This window comes from Oncorhynchus keta, chromosome 15 (genome assembly GCF_023373465.1).
Source record: "Oncorhynchus keta strain PuntledgeMale-10-30-2019 chromosome 15, Oket_V2, whole genome shotgun sequence".
NCBI classification, from domain to species: Eukaryota; Metazoa; Chordata; class Actinopteri; order Salmoniformes; family Salmonidae; genus Oncorhynchus; species Oncorhynchus keta.
The window spans coordinates 38,790,483-38,805,823 of NC_068435.1; positions in this window are offsets into that span (position 1 = coordinate 38,790,483).

Below are 15,341 nucleotides of genomic sequence, written 5' to 3' on the forward strand. Positions count from 1 at the left end.
CTACTGGTTTGATACATTCACCTCTGAAGGTAAATAATGTACTTCTATGCAGTAATCTTGCTCTGATTTGTCATACTGAGGGTCCCAGAGATACAAATTAATTATAGTTTTGTTTGATAAAATCTATTTTTTGTTCAAATGTAGGAACTGGGGTCGACAGTTTGACCCCACTGCTGTCTCTGGCTCCACACCCACCCCACCAGGCCATCTAGATGTGTGAAAGTTAGTGTATAAGCTAATGATCCATCATGTATGACATTCCTGGGAGTGTTTAAACTAAAAAAAATGTATTACCATAGGGTTTTTGAATGTTTTCTGTAAGTTATGCACTTGGAAAATATATAAATTGACCAATTCGGCACATTTGGGCAAACTCTAAGCAGACTTGACAGAAAATATTGTGCGGTAATGTAATTCTTCACTGGATCAGTCTGAAACTTTGCACACACACTGCTGCCAGCTGGTGGCCAAAATCTAAATTATATCTAGACTGAAAGTATGGCCTTTCTCTTGCATTTCAAATATGACGGGAAAAAACTAAACAAAAAAACATGTTTTTTGGTTTGTATTATCTTTTACCAGATGTAATGTGTTATATTCTTCAACATTAATTTCACATTTCCACAAACTTCAAATTGTTTCCTTTCAAATCACATCAAGAATATGCATATTCTTGATTCAGGTCCTGAACTACAGGCAGTAAGATTTGGGTATGTAATTTTAGGCGAAAATTGATTTAAAAAAATGTTAGAGTTAAAGGTGTATTACAGGATATCAAAATTATCTTACGTAGAGATTTTAATTCTGTATCTAATGTGATGATTGACAGATATCCCCCACTGAACAGATCCAGCATTGTTAATCCTGAGTTTAATAATCTATGTCTTGGTCTTGGATTATTTGATATTTGGAGATCTAAATATCCTGATAAAAAGGACTTTGGGGCCTTGGTTTGAGGGCGCTGTACTGCAGCGCCAGCTGTGCCACCAGAGACTCTGGGTTAGCGCCCAGGCTCTGTCGTAACCGGCCGCGACCGGGAGGTCCGTGGGGCGACGCACAATTAGCCTAGCGTCGTTCGGGTTAGGGAGGGTTTGGCCGGTAGGGATATCCTTGTCTCATCGCGCACTAGCGACTCCTGTGGTGGGCCGGGCACAGTGCACGCTAACCAAGGTTGCCAGGTGCACAGTGTTTCCTCCGACACATTGGTGCGGCTGGCTTCCGGGTTGGATGCGCGCTGTGTTAAGAAGCAGTGCGCGCTTGGTTGGGTTGTGTATCGGAGGACGCATGACTTTCAACCTTCGTCTCTCCCGAGGCCGTACGGGAGTTGTAGCGATGAGACAAGATAGTAGCTACTAACAATTGGATACCACAAAATTGGGGAGAAAAAGGGGTAAAATTCAAAAAATGCCTATGAAAAATGAATAGATGAAGTCTTCCAAATGTCTTGTGATGAATTTATTTATATTAATGAAATAAAAAAATGTATCATAAAGTTTAAAAAATAACAAATCTCCAGGGAGTGATGGCCTTATTAGTGCATTCTATAAATATTTTCAGGAGGATATTGTTGAATTTATATTTAATGTTTTTAAGGAGGCAATTGATTTAGGGGTCCTGCCTGTTTCTATGACACAAACCCTAATTTATGTTATCCCCAAATCGAACAAAGATCCTATGTGTTAGAGAATTGGAGACCAATCTCATTAATGAACAATGGAAAGCTACTTGCAACCATTTTTGCAGAAAGACTTAAAAAAGGTCTTGACCAAATCATTGATGATACCCAGTCTGGTTTTATGAAGGGCAGACATATATGTAATAATATTCGACTAGTATTGGACTTGATAGACTACAATGAGTACATTATGGAAGATAGCTTTTTTTTATTTGTACTTTTGATAAGGTTGTAAATTATTTTATTTTTGAGACGGTTTGATTTTTGTGGTTTTGGTGAATATTTTCAAAGTGTAATTAAGACACTACAATAATAGTAACAGCTCTGTTAAATTATCCCATGGAACATCACAGAGATTCGACATTAGATGCGGAATTAAACAAGGATGCCCAATTTCTTATTTTTATTGTTCACACAAGTTATGGCACTTCATATCAATAAGGATAGTTTTAGGGGTATTCTATCACGACTCAGGATAAGACTCAGATGCAGACAGTTAAAATCACAGTTTATTGACAAAACCGGGGGCAGATAAATGACAAGTCAAGGGCAGGCAGAGGTCAGTAATCCAGGGCAGAGTCAGTCAGGTAGAGAACGGCAGGCAGGCTAAGGGTCAGGGCAGGCAGAATGGTCAAAACCGGAAGAACTAGAAAACAGGGACTGGAGAGAACAGGGTTAGGGGGAAACATGCTGGTAGGCTTGACGAGACAAGACAAGAGCTGGAAAGAGGAGACAGAGGGCTGTGAGACAGAAGTTTAAGCCTTGATACATGAAAAAAGTGGGATTTAAACGTAGGGTGAGGGGAAACAGGAAACGACAGCAGAGGATATTAGAGATGGGAAAGGGTCGATAAAACGGGAGGAAAGTTTGCGGGATGGTAACGAAGAGCCGGGGTCCGGTGGCGGTCCGCCTTACGTCAATACCTGGAGGTGGTCTTGTGAAGAGCAGACTGAGCCCTCTTTCAGGTACGGTGACAGTGGCGGACGAACATCTGGGCCGAGGGTATGCTTCCTCTTGCTCAGGAAAGAGGGGAAACTGATAACCCATCAAACACTCGAAAGGCGAGAGACCGAGCAGGGAAGGGCGTTGAATTGCTGGCTGCAGGTGGTGGGGTTGGTGGAGATGAGGCAATGAAGAGTCGTCTCCAGGTCCTGATTGGCTTGCTCTAACTGGCCTTTAGTCTGGGGGTGAAACCCAGAGGACAGGCTGGCCGACGACCCAATGAGTGTGCAAAACGCCTTCCAGAACCGAGATGAGAACTGAAGATCACGGTCAGAGACCATGTCCACCGGAAGTCCATGGATCCGGAAGACGTGCTCTACCATGAGCTGGGCTGTCTCCTTTGCTGAGGGTAACTTGGGGACGGGAAGGAAATGGGCGGCTTCGGAAAACCTGTCCACCACCGTAAGGATAGTGGTGCTGCCATCAGATGGAGGTAGACCAGTGACGAAGTCCAGAGATATATGTGACCAGGGATGGTGAGGAACAGAAAGTGGTTGAAGGAGGCCAGCTGAAGCTTCCTGGGGAGTACTATTCTGGGCACACACGGTGCAGGTGGCGATGACACATCAGGAACCAAGGTGGGCCACCAAAAACATTTTCGTACAAAGGACAGGGTCCAACGGGAGCCAGGATGGCATTCCAGTCGAGAGGAATGAGCCCATTCCTTAAACGGGGAACAAGCAGAGTCCGGGAAAAACATTTGGCTAGCCCCCTCCCCCCACCCCGGGTCCGGATGGGAATGCTGTGCCTCACAGACCTGGTTCTCTATCATCTGGGACAGAGTAGGAGGCAGTTCACTCTGGGCACGCTATTCATCCAAAAGTGAAAATGCTGGCCCCTATCCCAAAAAGGTTAACCGTGATGTCATTCAGGCCCCGGTAGTTGATACACAGGGTTTTGTCCTTCTTCTCCACAATGAAGAACCCTGTGCCGGCGAGGGAGGCAGAAGGATGAATACCGCCTGCAGCCAGGGAGTCCTAAATGTGCATCTCCATCACCTTGGTCTCTGGACCTGACAGGGAATAAAGCCACTCTCCAGGCAGTCTAGAGCCCGGGAGAAGGTCGATGGCGCAGTCATAGTGCAGATGCGGAGGAAGCGAGGTGGCTGAAAACCTTCCAGAAATCCTGGTATTCCGCGGGAACGGCGGAGAGGTCCGGGGCAGGCTGCGCCGACTTCAAGCAATGAACATGGAAAAACGGTCTCCAACCCTTGATCGATCCCACAGTCCAGTCATCAAGGGGATTGTGTCTCTGGAGCCATGAAAACCCCAACCCCACGGGTACCTGAGGGGATTTGATAAGTAGAAACTGGATCGACTCGCTGTGGTTGCCTGACACTCGCAGGTTGATAGGGACCGTGTTGTGGGTGAATCTGCCAATCAAACGCCCATTCAGCGCTCTGACATCCATGGGAATGGAGAGGGGTTGAGTGGAGTAACATTCATAAAACTCTCATCTGCCCCAGAGTCAATGAGTACCCGAAGAGATTTGGACCGGTCACCCCACAGCAGGATGACATGGAGAGGGGTATGAGTAAGGGGACACTGGACATTCTTAGTAATGCCCACCAGCGTACTCATACCTCCTGATGAGCCGGGTCTTTTTACAGGATAGGTAGAAATGTAATGACCTGTAGTCCCACAATACAGACAGCTCTTGGTGTTCAGTATGTGTAACGGTTCGGCTTGAGACAATCTAGCTCTGCCAAGTTGCATAGGCTCTGGAGGAGGTGAGTCATCAGACCTCTGTGATTCCCGGGTGAACTCGGGTAACCTCGGATTCTCGCTGAAATGTAGACGTCAAGGACTTCCGGGATTCCTCCTACGTTCCTGTAGTCGCCCATCAATCTGGATGTTCAAGGCGATGAGAGGGTCAAGATCGATGGGCAGCTCCCGGGTTGCGAGCTCATCTTTCACCTCCTCCGATAACCCGTGAAGGGATGTGTCGAACAGGGCTTCCAGGTTCCAGGCACTCTCAACGGCCATATCGACCGCATAGTCTGCCACACTACGGGAGTCTTGGCGTCGCGGGAGTAGCTTTCCCGGACATCACTGTTGTAAGGTACGCTACCTATAAGGTACACTACCTTTGAGCAGTCCAAGGGAAGAGACGAGGGCTTTAGCTCAAAGATGAGGGAGCCCCACATGTCCCTGAATCTCCAGCGGACCATTCCAGAGGAGGTAAGCAGGGTTCTCGGGAAGCCAGGGTTGGCTGGGGGGGATGCGCTGCTGACAGCGGGGTTACTGAGAGGTTGGGAGGTAATGGCAGGGGCTGGCTGTCGAATAGACAATAAATGGACTTGCTCCAGCAATGTATGGAAAGCTTGGTTGTGGCGTTCCACCAAGGTCTAGAATCCTTCCATAAGACCTCGAAGTAACTGCTCTTGTCTCCCAATGGTGACTCCTTGGGAGAAGTGTGCGTTGCGGAGCTGGTCCAAGTCTGCTGGGTCAGACTCAGTATAAGACCCACATGCAGACAGTTCGAATCATAGATGCTTATTGACAAAACTGGGGGCAGGCAAACAACAGGTCAAGAGCAGGTTGAAGTTAGTAATCCAGGGCAGAGTCAGTAAGGTACAGATAGGCAGGCAGGCTCAGGTCAGGGCAGGCAGAATGGTCAAAACCCGGGAAAACTAGAAAATAGGGACTAGAGAGAACAGGAGTAGGGGAAAACCGCTGGTAGGCTTCACGAGACAAGACGAACTGGCAACAGACAAACAGAGAACACAGGTATAAATGCACAGGGAATAATGGAGGAAATGGGCGACAACTGGAGGGGGTGGAGACAAGCACAAGACAGATGAAACAGATCAGGGTGTGAGATATTCAGATAGACAAGATAAAGAGATACAGATCATAATGATGCCTTCTCACATGAATCAAGTTGATCTGAATATTAGGAAATGTGAATTATTTGCATTGAAAAGATGTGACTTAACCTCAGTATGTAATATCCCTGTAAACGTTGTGATCACATATCTAAAAGTTAGCAAAGTTCAGAAAGAGCGGGCCAACTTAAATTTCTCTCCTATTGTAGAGAAAATTGAAAATATATTTAACTTCTGGTGATGAAGAGATCTTTCTTTATCTGGACATGTACTTTTGTCAAAATCTGAAGGTCTGTCCAGATTAATTTATATATCCCCTGCCTTGGACGTTCTTCTAAAATTGTTGATACTAAATTATTTAACTTCATACTTCACTTTTAAGAAGTGGTTATATGCTCTGGACTTTAGAACCTCTAATATAATCTTCAAGATCAAATGGATACAAAACTATTTAAGAAATAAGGATTGCATTTGGACTATAATCCCTAATTTAATATTCCAACAGATTGGTGGTCTAGAATTCTTATTCAAATGCAACTTTGATGTGGGCAAGATCCCTATTAAGCTTGCTAACTATCATAAACAAGTACTTCTAACTTGGAACCTGTCACACCCTGATCTGTTTCACCTGTATTTGTGCTTGTCTCCACCCCCCTCCAGGTATTGCCCATCTTCGCATTATCCCCAGTGTATTTATACCTGTGTTCTCTGTTTGTCTGTTGCCAGTTCGTTTTGTCTCGTGAAATCTACCAGCGGTTTTCCCCTTGCTCCTGTCTGTTCTAGTTCCTGTTTTCTAGTTTTGACCATTCTGCCTGCCCTGACCCTGAGCCTGCCTGCCGTTCTGTACCTTGCCACACCATTCTGGATTATTGACCCCTGCCTGCTCTGACCCTGAGACTGCCTGCCGTTCTGGACCTTTTGAACCCTCTCTGAACCTATCGTTTTGCCTGCCCCTGTATTAGTAATAAACTTTTGTTACTTCTGCATCTGGGTCTTACCTGAAAAGTGTTAGAACCTTATATACAAACAATTTTTCCCCACATAGATTTACAATCTGAAATAATAAAGACATAAATTACAAAAACAAGTCTTTGTTTTTCCAGAACTGGTTTGACAGCAGCATTATCTGGGTTAAACAATTATTGAATAATGATGGACAACTATATGATTATCCAAAATTCATGGGAACACACAACATTACATTCACTCCTGGGGAGTTTCAAATAGTTGTTAGAGCTGTCCCTAAAGGTGCCATTCTTCTTTCAGGAGAATTTAACAATACTACAAGTGCAACTGTTGAGGATTTTGTAGCCTCAATACAATTAGAAGGAATTTACCTTTTAAACTATAAATGTAATAATATGTAACAGGAAACTATGTCAATGTGTTACTATTCCCTCTGCTAAAATGTACTGGAATGCAGCCCTTGGACAAGTAAACTGGAACAAAGTCTCGTTGTTGTCTGGTAAATATTGTACATCTAATAAGGTGAAAGAAGTATCATACAAACTCATTCATAGAATCTACCCTGTAAAGACCTTTATTATACACAGATTTAAAATAGCTATTAATAACAAATGTGTATTTTGTGGTTGTGACCTAGAAACTCTTGATCATTTATTTTGGGACTGTTCTTATGTCAGAAGATTTTATTTGAAATGACTCCATGAAATGAAGTGGGTGGAGAACAAACCCCTTTTCACATTATTTAAGATAGAATTGAAATATTTTTTTCAAATGATCTGTAAGTGTAAAAACAAAAAAGGAATACGTACCATGAAACATTTTGACAAATTGAAAATGTATCTCGATATGTAATAGATATGTTAGGTTTATGTACTCTTGTTTGTATATTTCTGTTTTTGTATTTGTATTGTTCATAATAATACATTATTATTCTAATACATAATTTAAAATATATATATATATATATATATATTTTTTTTATAATAATTGTTCTTGCCATCCGGGATCCTTGGGACTTCTATACCACATTGAAGTTGACATTTGAAAATAGTTAAGGTAAGGGTTGTGGTTATGGTTAAAGCCAGACTCAGTATGTCTCATTTACGTCATTTTATATTTATGCAATGTCAAACTGTCGGGCGACAAAACAAACCCAGGCAAGAGATAAATGTAAACAAACCCAGGCAAGAGATAAATGTAAACAAACCCAGGCAAGAGATAAATGTAAACAAACCCAGGCAAGACATAAATGTAAACAAACCCAGGCAAGACGTTATAATGTGATCAGAGTCCTCAAGCGGCAGCAGGGCCAGCCACCCTTTGATCAGTCAGTATCAGAAGCTGGTGATCTCCTTCGCTTGTAGGGTACAAGCATGTAGGCTACTCTAATGTATTGTAAAATGATGATTTACTAGTTGAGTGAGCTATGAACAGCAGTAAAATGTCATTCTCATTTGCATAGACAAATACAACTATAAAGGCAGCCTACTGCTGTCCAACGACAGTGCCGTTATCTGCTTGATCTCTTGCAGTGCAAACACTTGCCTGGAAAAGTCGGCCCAGTGCACTACTTTTGTGAAACAAATATTAAAACACAGTTTATTTGATTTAAAATGCTGATTTCTCAGGGGCATCCCTACTTCCCGTGGCTATAGCCTTATCACCCACCGGTAGGCTATGCACATTTACAAGCAATGCGTTGCTTCACTTACCAGTAGACAGAGCTGGCTTTCGTGATTATTATTCATAGTGTCCAGCATGCACTGGTCTTGTTGAGGAGTCTAAATTATGGTGCAACAAAGCAAGAAAATATTCTTAATCCCTTGATGAGTGAAAATCACCCACAATTCCATTTTACATTAAGAAACTCTAAACTAGCAATAACAAAGCAACTTTTTGACAACACACCCGCCAGTGTTTCAAAGATCTGAGCTCCTGCGCACCATCATCTGTCACAGACAGATGGACTGACAGCCAGGCTCAAATATTTTTCACCGTTATGACATGTATTTGCCAGCTAAATTACGCTGTTATTCTGTGTCACTCAACTTTAATTTAGAAGAGAGTAATTTAATTTAAAAGAGTCCCGTTTGTAAGGAGATGGATATAGCTAGATATATGTATTGTTGATTGTGTTGCCGTCAGGTGCAGACACGAAACAGAAAACAACTACCCACGAAACCCAAACGAAAAAGAACAACTTCTATATGATCCCCGATCAGAGACAACGATAGACAGCTGCATAGAAATATACAAACTAGAATGCCCGCCCTAGTCACACCCTGGCCTAACCAAAAGAGAATAAAAACCTCTCTATGGCCAGGGCGTGACACCAGGGCGTGACACCACGGCGTGACAGCTGTAGTCGTGGATGGATCATGGGAACAGATAGAACTTGTGGGGGAGAAATGATCAATTGGACTATGCCTCATAATTACCTGGATAAATCTGACTTGTAAATGTGTAAATAAAGTTGACAATTCGTAAAACCTTCATTTTTATCACTTTGAAATGACCCAAATGGCAAATCAATCTTTCAGCTATACATTTAGATAGATTGATTTAAAAAAAAAAATCCCAGCCCCCGTCCCCGCAGGAGGCCTTTGGACTTTTTGTAGGCCGTCATTGTAAATCAAATGTGTTCTTAACTGACTTGCCTAGTTAATATAGATTAAATAAAAAATAATATAAAGGCAACAATGCTATGGTATTAATATCAGAAAATGTTAGGTACCGCATAAAAAATATACGATTTTAGAGATAGACTTAGTCAAATATAGAACTGAAGAGGTGATAAGCAATGTATTGTTCTCCTTTACTCTGTGTCTGTTTGGTTCAGTCCCTCCTGGCTTTGGCTAATAAGGACAGGATATCCCTCATTTCTCCTTTACTCTGTGTCTGTTTGGTTCAGTCCCTCCTGGCTTTGGCTAATAAGGACAGGATATCCCTCATTTCTCCTTTACTCTGTGTCTGTTTGGTTCAGTCCCTCCTGGCTTTGGCTAATAAGGACAGGATATCCCTCATTTCTCCTTTACTCTGTGTCTGTTTGGTTCAGTCCCTCCTGGCTTTGGCTAATAAGGACAGGATATCCCTCATTTCTCCTTTACTCTGTGTCTGTTTGGTTCAGTCCCTTCTGGCTTTGGCTAATAAGGACAGGATATCCCTCATTTCTCCTTTACTCTGTGTCTGTTTGGTTCAGTCCCTCCTGGCTTTGGCTAATAAGGACAGGATATCCCTCATTTCTCCTTTACTCTGTGTCTGTTTGGTTCAGTCCCTTCTGGCTTTGGCTAATAAGGACAGGATATCCCTCATTTCTCCTTTACTCTGTGTCTGTTTGGTTCAGTCACTCCTGGCTTTGGCTAATAAGGACAGGATATCCCTCATTTCTCCTTTACTCTGTGTCTGTTTGGTTCAGTCCCTCCTGGCTTTGGCTAATAAGGACAGGATATCCCTCATTTCTCCTTTACTCTGTGTCTGTTTGGTTCAGTCACTCCTGGCTTTGGCTAATAAGGACAGGATATCCCTCATTTCTCCTTTACTCTGTGTCTGTTTGGTTCAGTCCCTCCTGGCTTTGGCTAATAAGGACAGGATATCCCTCATTTCTCCTTTACTCTGTGTCTGTTTGGTTCAGTCACTCCTGGCTTTGGCTAATAAGGACAGGATATCCCTCATTTCTCCTTTACTCTGTGTCTGTTTGGTTCAGTCACTCCTGGCTTTGGCTAATAAGGACAGGATATCCCTCATTTAAAAGTTAGCAGCTTTAACACCCAGTGGGGCTGTGACTTTTGTTTTTAATTAGTTCACCCCTTCATCTTTATTGAGGTTTACAGCCATTGATATCACCCCCCCCTTCCCGCATCACAATGGGATGGTGGCCAGTGTGTGTGTGTGTGTGTATGACACACTGAAAGCAGCAGCTGTGTGGTGTTCTTTTTTGGGGAGTCGCTGGATGCAGCAGTGTTGTGACCGTGAGACCTCCTGATAGGATTCAACTCTGACCCCATGTGTCTGCCACCCTACCCCTAACCTCCCACACCCTCATCCTTTACCCTCCGCCCCCCCCGAATCTCTCCCCCACTGTGTGACTCCACCACTCTCCCATAGATGTGTTAATGGGGTACTGTTATTATAAAAGGGAGCCTCTTCATTTCTTTGCCTATCCCTCTTGTTCCATTTTATAATGTATGTATGTAGTATGCTAAAAAGTATCTATTTCTGTAAAGCAATATTGACCACAGAGCCACTCTAGTTAAATGTGTGTGTGTGTGTTTATGTGTGTGTAGGCTTCTCACCGTGTCCCACTCTGAGGAGTCCTCATCCAGGAGCACAGGTCACATGACAGGTAACCCCTTTTATTTTGACTTCCTGATTCTCCCAAAGCTTTGACCCAGGAAAAATGTTAAGTACTCCAACCACCCAAGCCATAGACTATTCTCTCTGCTTCCGCACGGCAGGCAATACCGGTGCATCAAATCTGACACAAACAAGCTCTTGAACAGCTTCTATCCCCAAGCAATAAGACTGATAAATAGCTACACTGACTATCTACGTTAACCTTGTATCTTTATTGACCTCTCTATGCACACTCACAGGGCCCTACACACTCACAGGGCCCTACACACTCACAGGGCCCTACACACTCACAGGGCCCTACACACTCACAGGGCCCTACACACTCACTTCATCATCTGTTCACTCACACATAATACGCACATGCATTTATACTGACTCTACACATGCACACACACTCACATACTGCTACTCTGTTCACCTTACATCCTTGCCTAGTCACCTTACCCCTATACATATCTACCTCCATCACTACAGTATCCCTGTGCATTGTTAATATGGTACTGACCCTGTATATAGTCACCTTACCCCTATACATATCTACCTCCATCACTACAGTATCCCTGTGCATTGTTAATATGGTACTGACCCTGTATATAGTCACCTTACCCCTATACATATCTACCTCCATCATTCCAGTATCCCTGTACATTGTAAATATGGTACTGACCATGTATATAGTCACCTTACCCCTATACATATCTACCTCCATCATTCCAGTATCCCTGTACATTGTAAATATGGTACTGACCATGTATATAGTCACCGTACCCCTATACATATCTACCTCCATCACTCCAGTATCCCTGTCTCCTTACCCCTATACATATCTACCTCCATCACTCCAGTATCCCTGTCTCCTTACCCCTATACATATCTACCTCCATCACACCAGTATCCCTGTCTCCTTACCCCTATACATATCTACCTCCATCTCTCCAGTATCCCTGTCTCCTTACCCCTATACATATCTACCTCCATCACTCCAGTATCCCTGTCTCCTTACCCCTATACATATCTACCTCCATCTCTCCAGTATCCCTGTCTCCTTACCCCTATACATATCTACCTCCATCACACCAGTATCCCTGTCTCCTTACCCCTATACATATCTACCTCCATCACACCAGTATCCCTGTCTCCTTACCCCTATACATATCTACCTCCATCACTCCAGTATCCCTGTCTCCTTACCCCTATACATATCTACCTCCATCTCTCCAGTATCCCTGTCTCCTTACCCCTATACATATCTACCTCTATCACTCCAGTATCCCTGTCTCCTTACCCCTATACATATCTACCTCCATCACACCAGTATCCCTGTCTCCTTACCCCTATACATATCTACCTCTATCACTCCAGTATCCCTGTTTCCTTACCCCTATACATATCTACCTCCATCACTCCAGTATCCCTGTCTCCTTACCCCTATACATATCTACCTCTATCACTCCAGTATCCCTGTCTCCTTACCCCTATACATATCTACCTCCATCACTCCAGTATCCCTGTCTCCTTACCCCTATACATATCTACCTCCATCACTCCAGTATCCCTGCACATTGTAAATATGGTATGGACCCTGTATATAGTCTCCTTACCCTATACATATCTACCTCCATCACTCCAGTATCTCTGTCTCCTTACCCCTATACATATCTACCTCCATCACACCAGTATCCCTGTCTCCTTACCCCTATACATATCTACCTCCATCACACCAGTATCCCTGTCTCCTTACCCCTATACATATCTACCTCTATCACTCCAGTATCCCTGTCTCCTTACCCCTATACATATCTACCTCCATCACTCCAGTATCCCTGTCTCCTTACCCCTATACATATCTACCTCCATCACTCCAGTATCCCTGTACATAGTTAATATGGTACTGGAACTGAACCTGTATATAGTTTTCTTACTTACTTACACTTATTGTGTTCATATTTCTTATTTCTCATGTGTTTTTTCTGGTATTACATTTTTATTGATTATTACATTGTTGGATTTTGAGTTTGCAAGAAAGACATTTCAATGTACTTGTGCATGGGACATTAAAACGTGAAACTGGAACAGTTGCAGGGTAAAGTAGTAAGAATGTGACTGAACTGCAATAACAATTTGACCTGCCTGTGTAATAACTGTGATGATGTACTAAAGATGTTTTAAATGGTTCTGATGTTGCAGATGTACGTAGTGATGAAACAGACAACTCTCCTCCTCTCCAACCTCACACTCTGAGAGAGTTTGAACAGGTGAGCTCTCCTCTTTCGGGCCATAATTCAATGCTCAAAACCTTTGTATCCTCACTGTGTTAACTTGTTGTCTCCATCTTGTGGGCCCAAAATGTACTGTAATGAAGCAGACTGAAATCTGTGAGGAGCAGATCAAGTAGGCCAGCTGCTGTTGCAAGAGCCTGGATGTTAAAGTCAATTCTTCAGTCTACGAAAACAACAGTCTACACAACGAAAATCTGGAGAGAAAAAACGATAACTAAGAAGTCCCTGCGTTCTTCCGAACCACGTGGCCTCACCAGGAAAAACGTTTTCCTGGTCAGGTCGGCCATTCCGATCGTGGACATGTAATGTTGGAAAGTGTTTGTTGTTGTTCAACCCTGGCTAAAGCACTTTGTTCTGGGGAAACTGTCTGAGGGATGGAACATACCCAACACAGCTTCTTCCCCACAGCATGCCTCGGGCTAAAGCTTTCCCAATTATAGAGTTTATAATCTGGCTCAAAGTCACAAAGAAGACTATTTCTGGACCCTGAATTCATGCCAAACATTTTTTTTAACCTTTTGATTTGATGCCACACTATGTGATATGAAAACCGGTTCTTTCTTTCTCACTATTCTCCATCTGATCTACTTTACCTCTCATTCCACCCCCCCATATTCTGTCCCTCACTCTATTCCACACATCACTCTACCTCCCGACCTCTCCCCCTCCCCAACTCTTTTCTCTCATCAATCTCAAATCACTTTATAAACAGTCCATGGTTCAAACACATTCCAAATCTAAATATCTTACTAGTGGGAGTCATGCACAAACCATTAAGTTCATAGAATGTAGAATCTCCTCATTTAATGCTATTCTGGAGGCTTTGCTGCTCTCTGGTAAAATGGGATGTACAGCCAGCTTCTCACGAAAGCAGAGGTTCCACTCTAAAAGAGGGTCGCGGCCCAAAGCAACCATCTTTCATGGGCGCCAACATAAATTCACACACAGGCATGCAGTGTACATATAAGCATGCTCGCACACACACATAATCATGTAGTAATCATGGTACAGTATAGTGGACAGAGTGTGGGATAGGAAGGTACAGTATAATGGACAGAGTGTGGGATAGGAAGGTACAGTATAGTGGACAGAGTGTGGGATAAGAAGGTACAGTATAATGGACAGAGTGTGGGATAGGAAGGTACAGTATAATGGACAGAGTGTGGGATAGGAAGGTACAGTATAATGGACAGAGTGTGGGATAGGAAGGTACAGTATAATGGACAGAGTGTGGGATAGGAAGGTACAGTATAATGGACAGAGTGTGGGATAGGAAGGTACAGTATAGTGGACAGAGTGTGGGATAGGAAGGTACAGTATAGTGGACAGAGTGTGGGATAGGAAGGTACAGTATAGTGGACAGAGTGTGGGATAAGAAGGTACAGTATAATGGACAGAGTGTGGGATAGGAAGGTACAGTATAATGGACATAGTGTGGGATAAGAAGGTACAGTATAGTGGACAGAGTGTGGGATAGGAAGGTACAGTATAGTGGACAGAGTGTGGGATAGGAAGGTACAGTATAGTGGACAGAGTGTGGGATAGGAAGGTACAGTATAATGGACAGAGTGTGGGATATGAAGGTACAGTATAATGGACAGAGTGTGGGATATGAAGGTACAGTATAATGGACAGAGTGTGGGATAGGAAGGTACAGTATAATGGACAGAGTGTGGGATAGGAAGGTACAGTATAATGGACAGAGTGTGGGATAGGAAGGTACAGTATAATGGACAGAGTGTGGGATAGGAAGGTACAGTATAATGGACAGAATGTGGGATAGGAAGGTACAGTATAATGGACAGAGTGTGGGATAGGAAGGTACAGTATAATGGACAGAGTGTGGGATAGGAAGGTACAGTATAGTGGACAGAGTGTGGGATAGGAAGGTACAGTATAATGGACAGAGTGTGGGATAGGAAGGTACAGTATAATGGACAGAGTGTGGGATAGGAAGGTACAGTATAATGGACAGAGTGTGGGATAGGAAGGTACAGTATAATGGACAGAGTGTGGGATAGGAAGGTACAGTATAATGGACAGAGTGTGGGATAGGAAGGTACAGTATAGTGGACAGAGTGTGGGATAGGAAGGTACAGTATAATGGACAGAGTGTGGGATAGGAAGGTACAGTATAGTGGACAGAGTGTGGGATAGGAAGGTACAGTATAGTGGACAGAGTTGGGATGGAAGGTACAGTATAATGGACAGAGTGTGGGATAGGAAGGTACAGTATAAT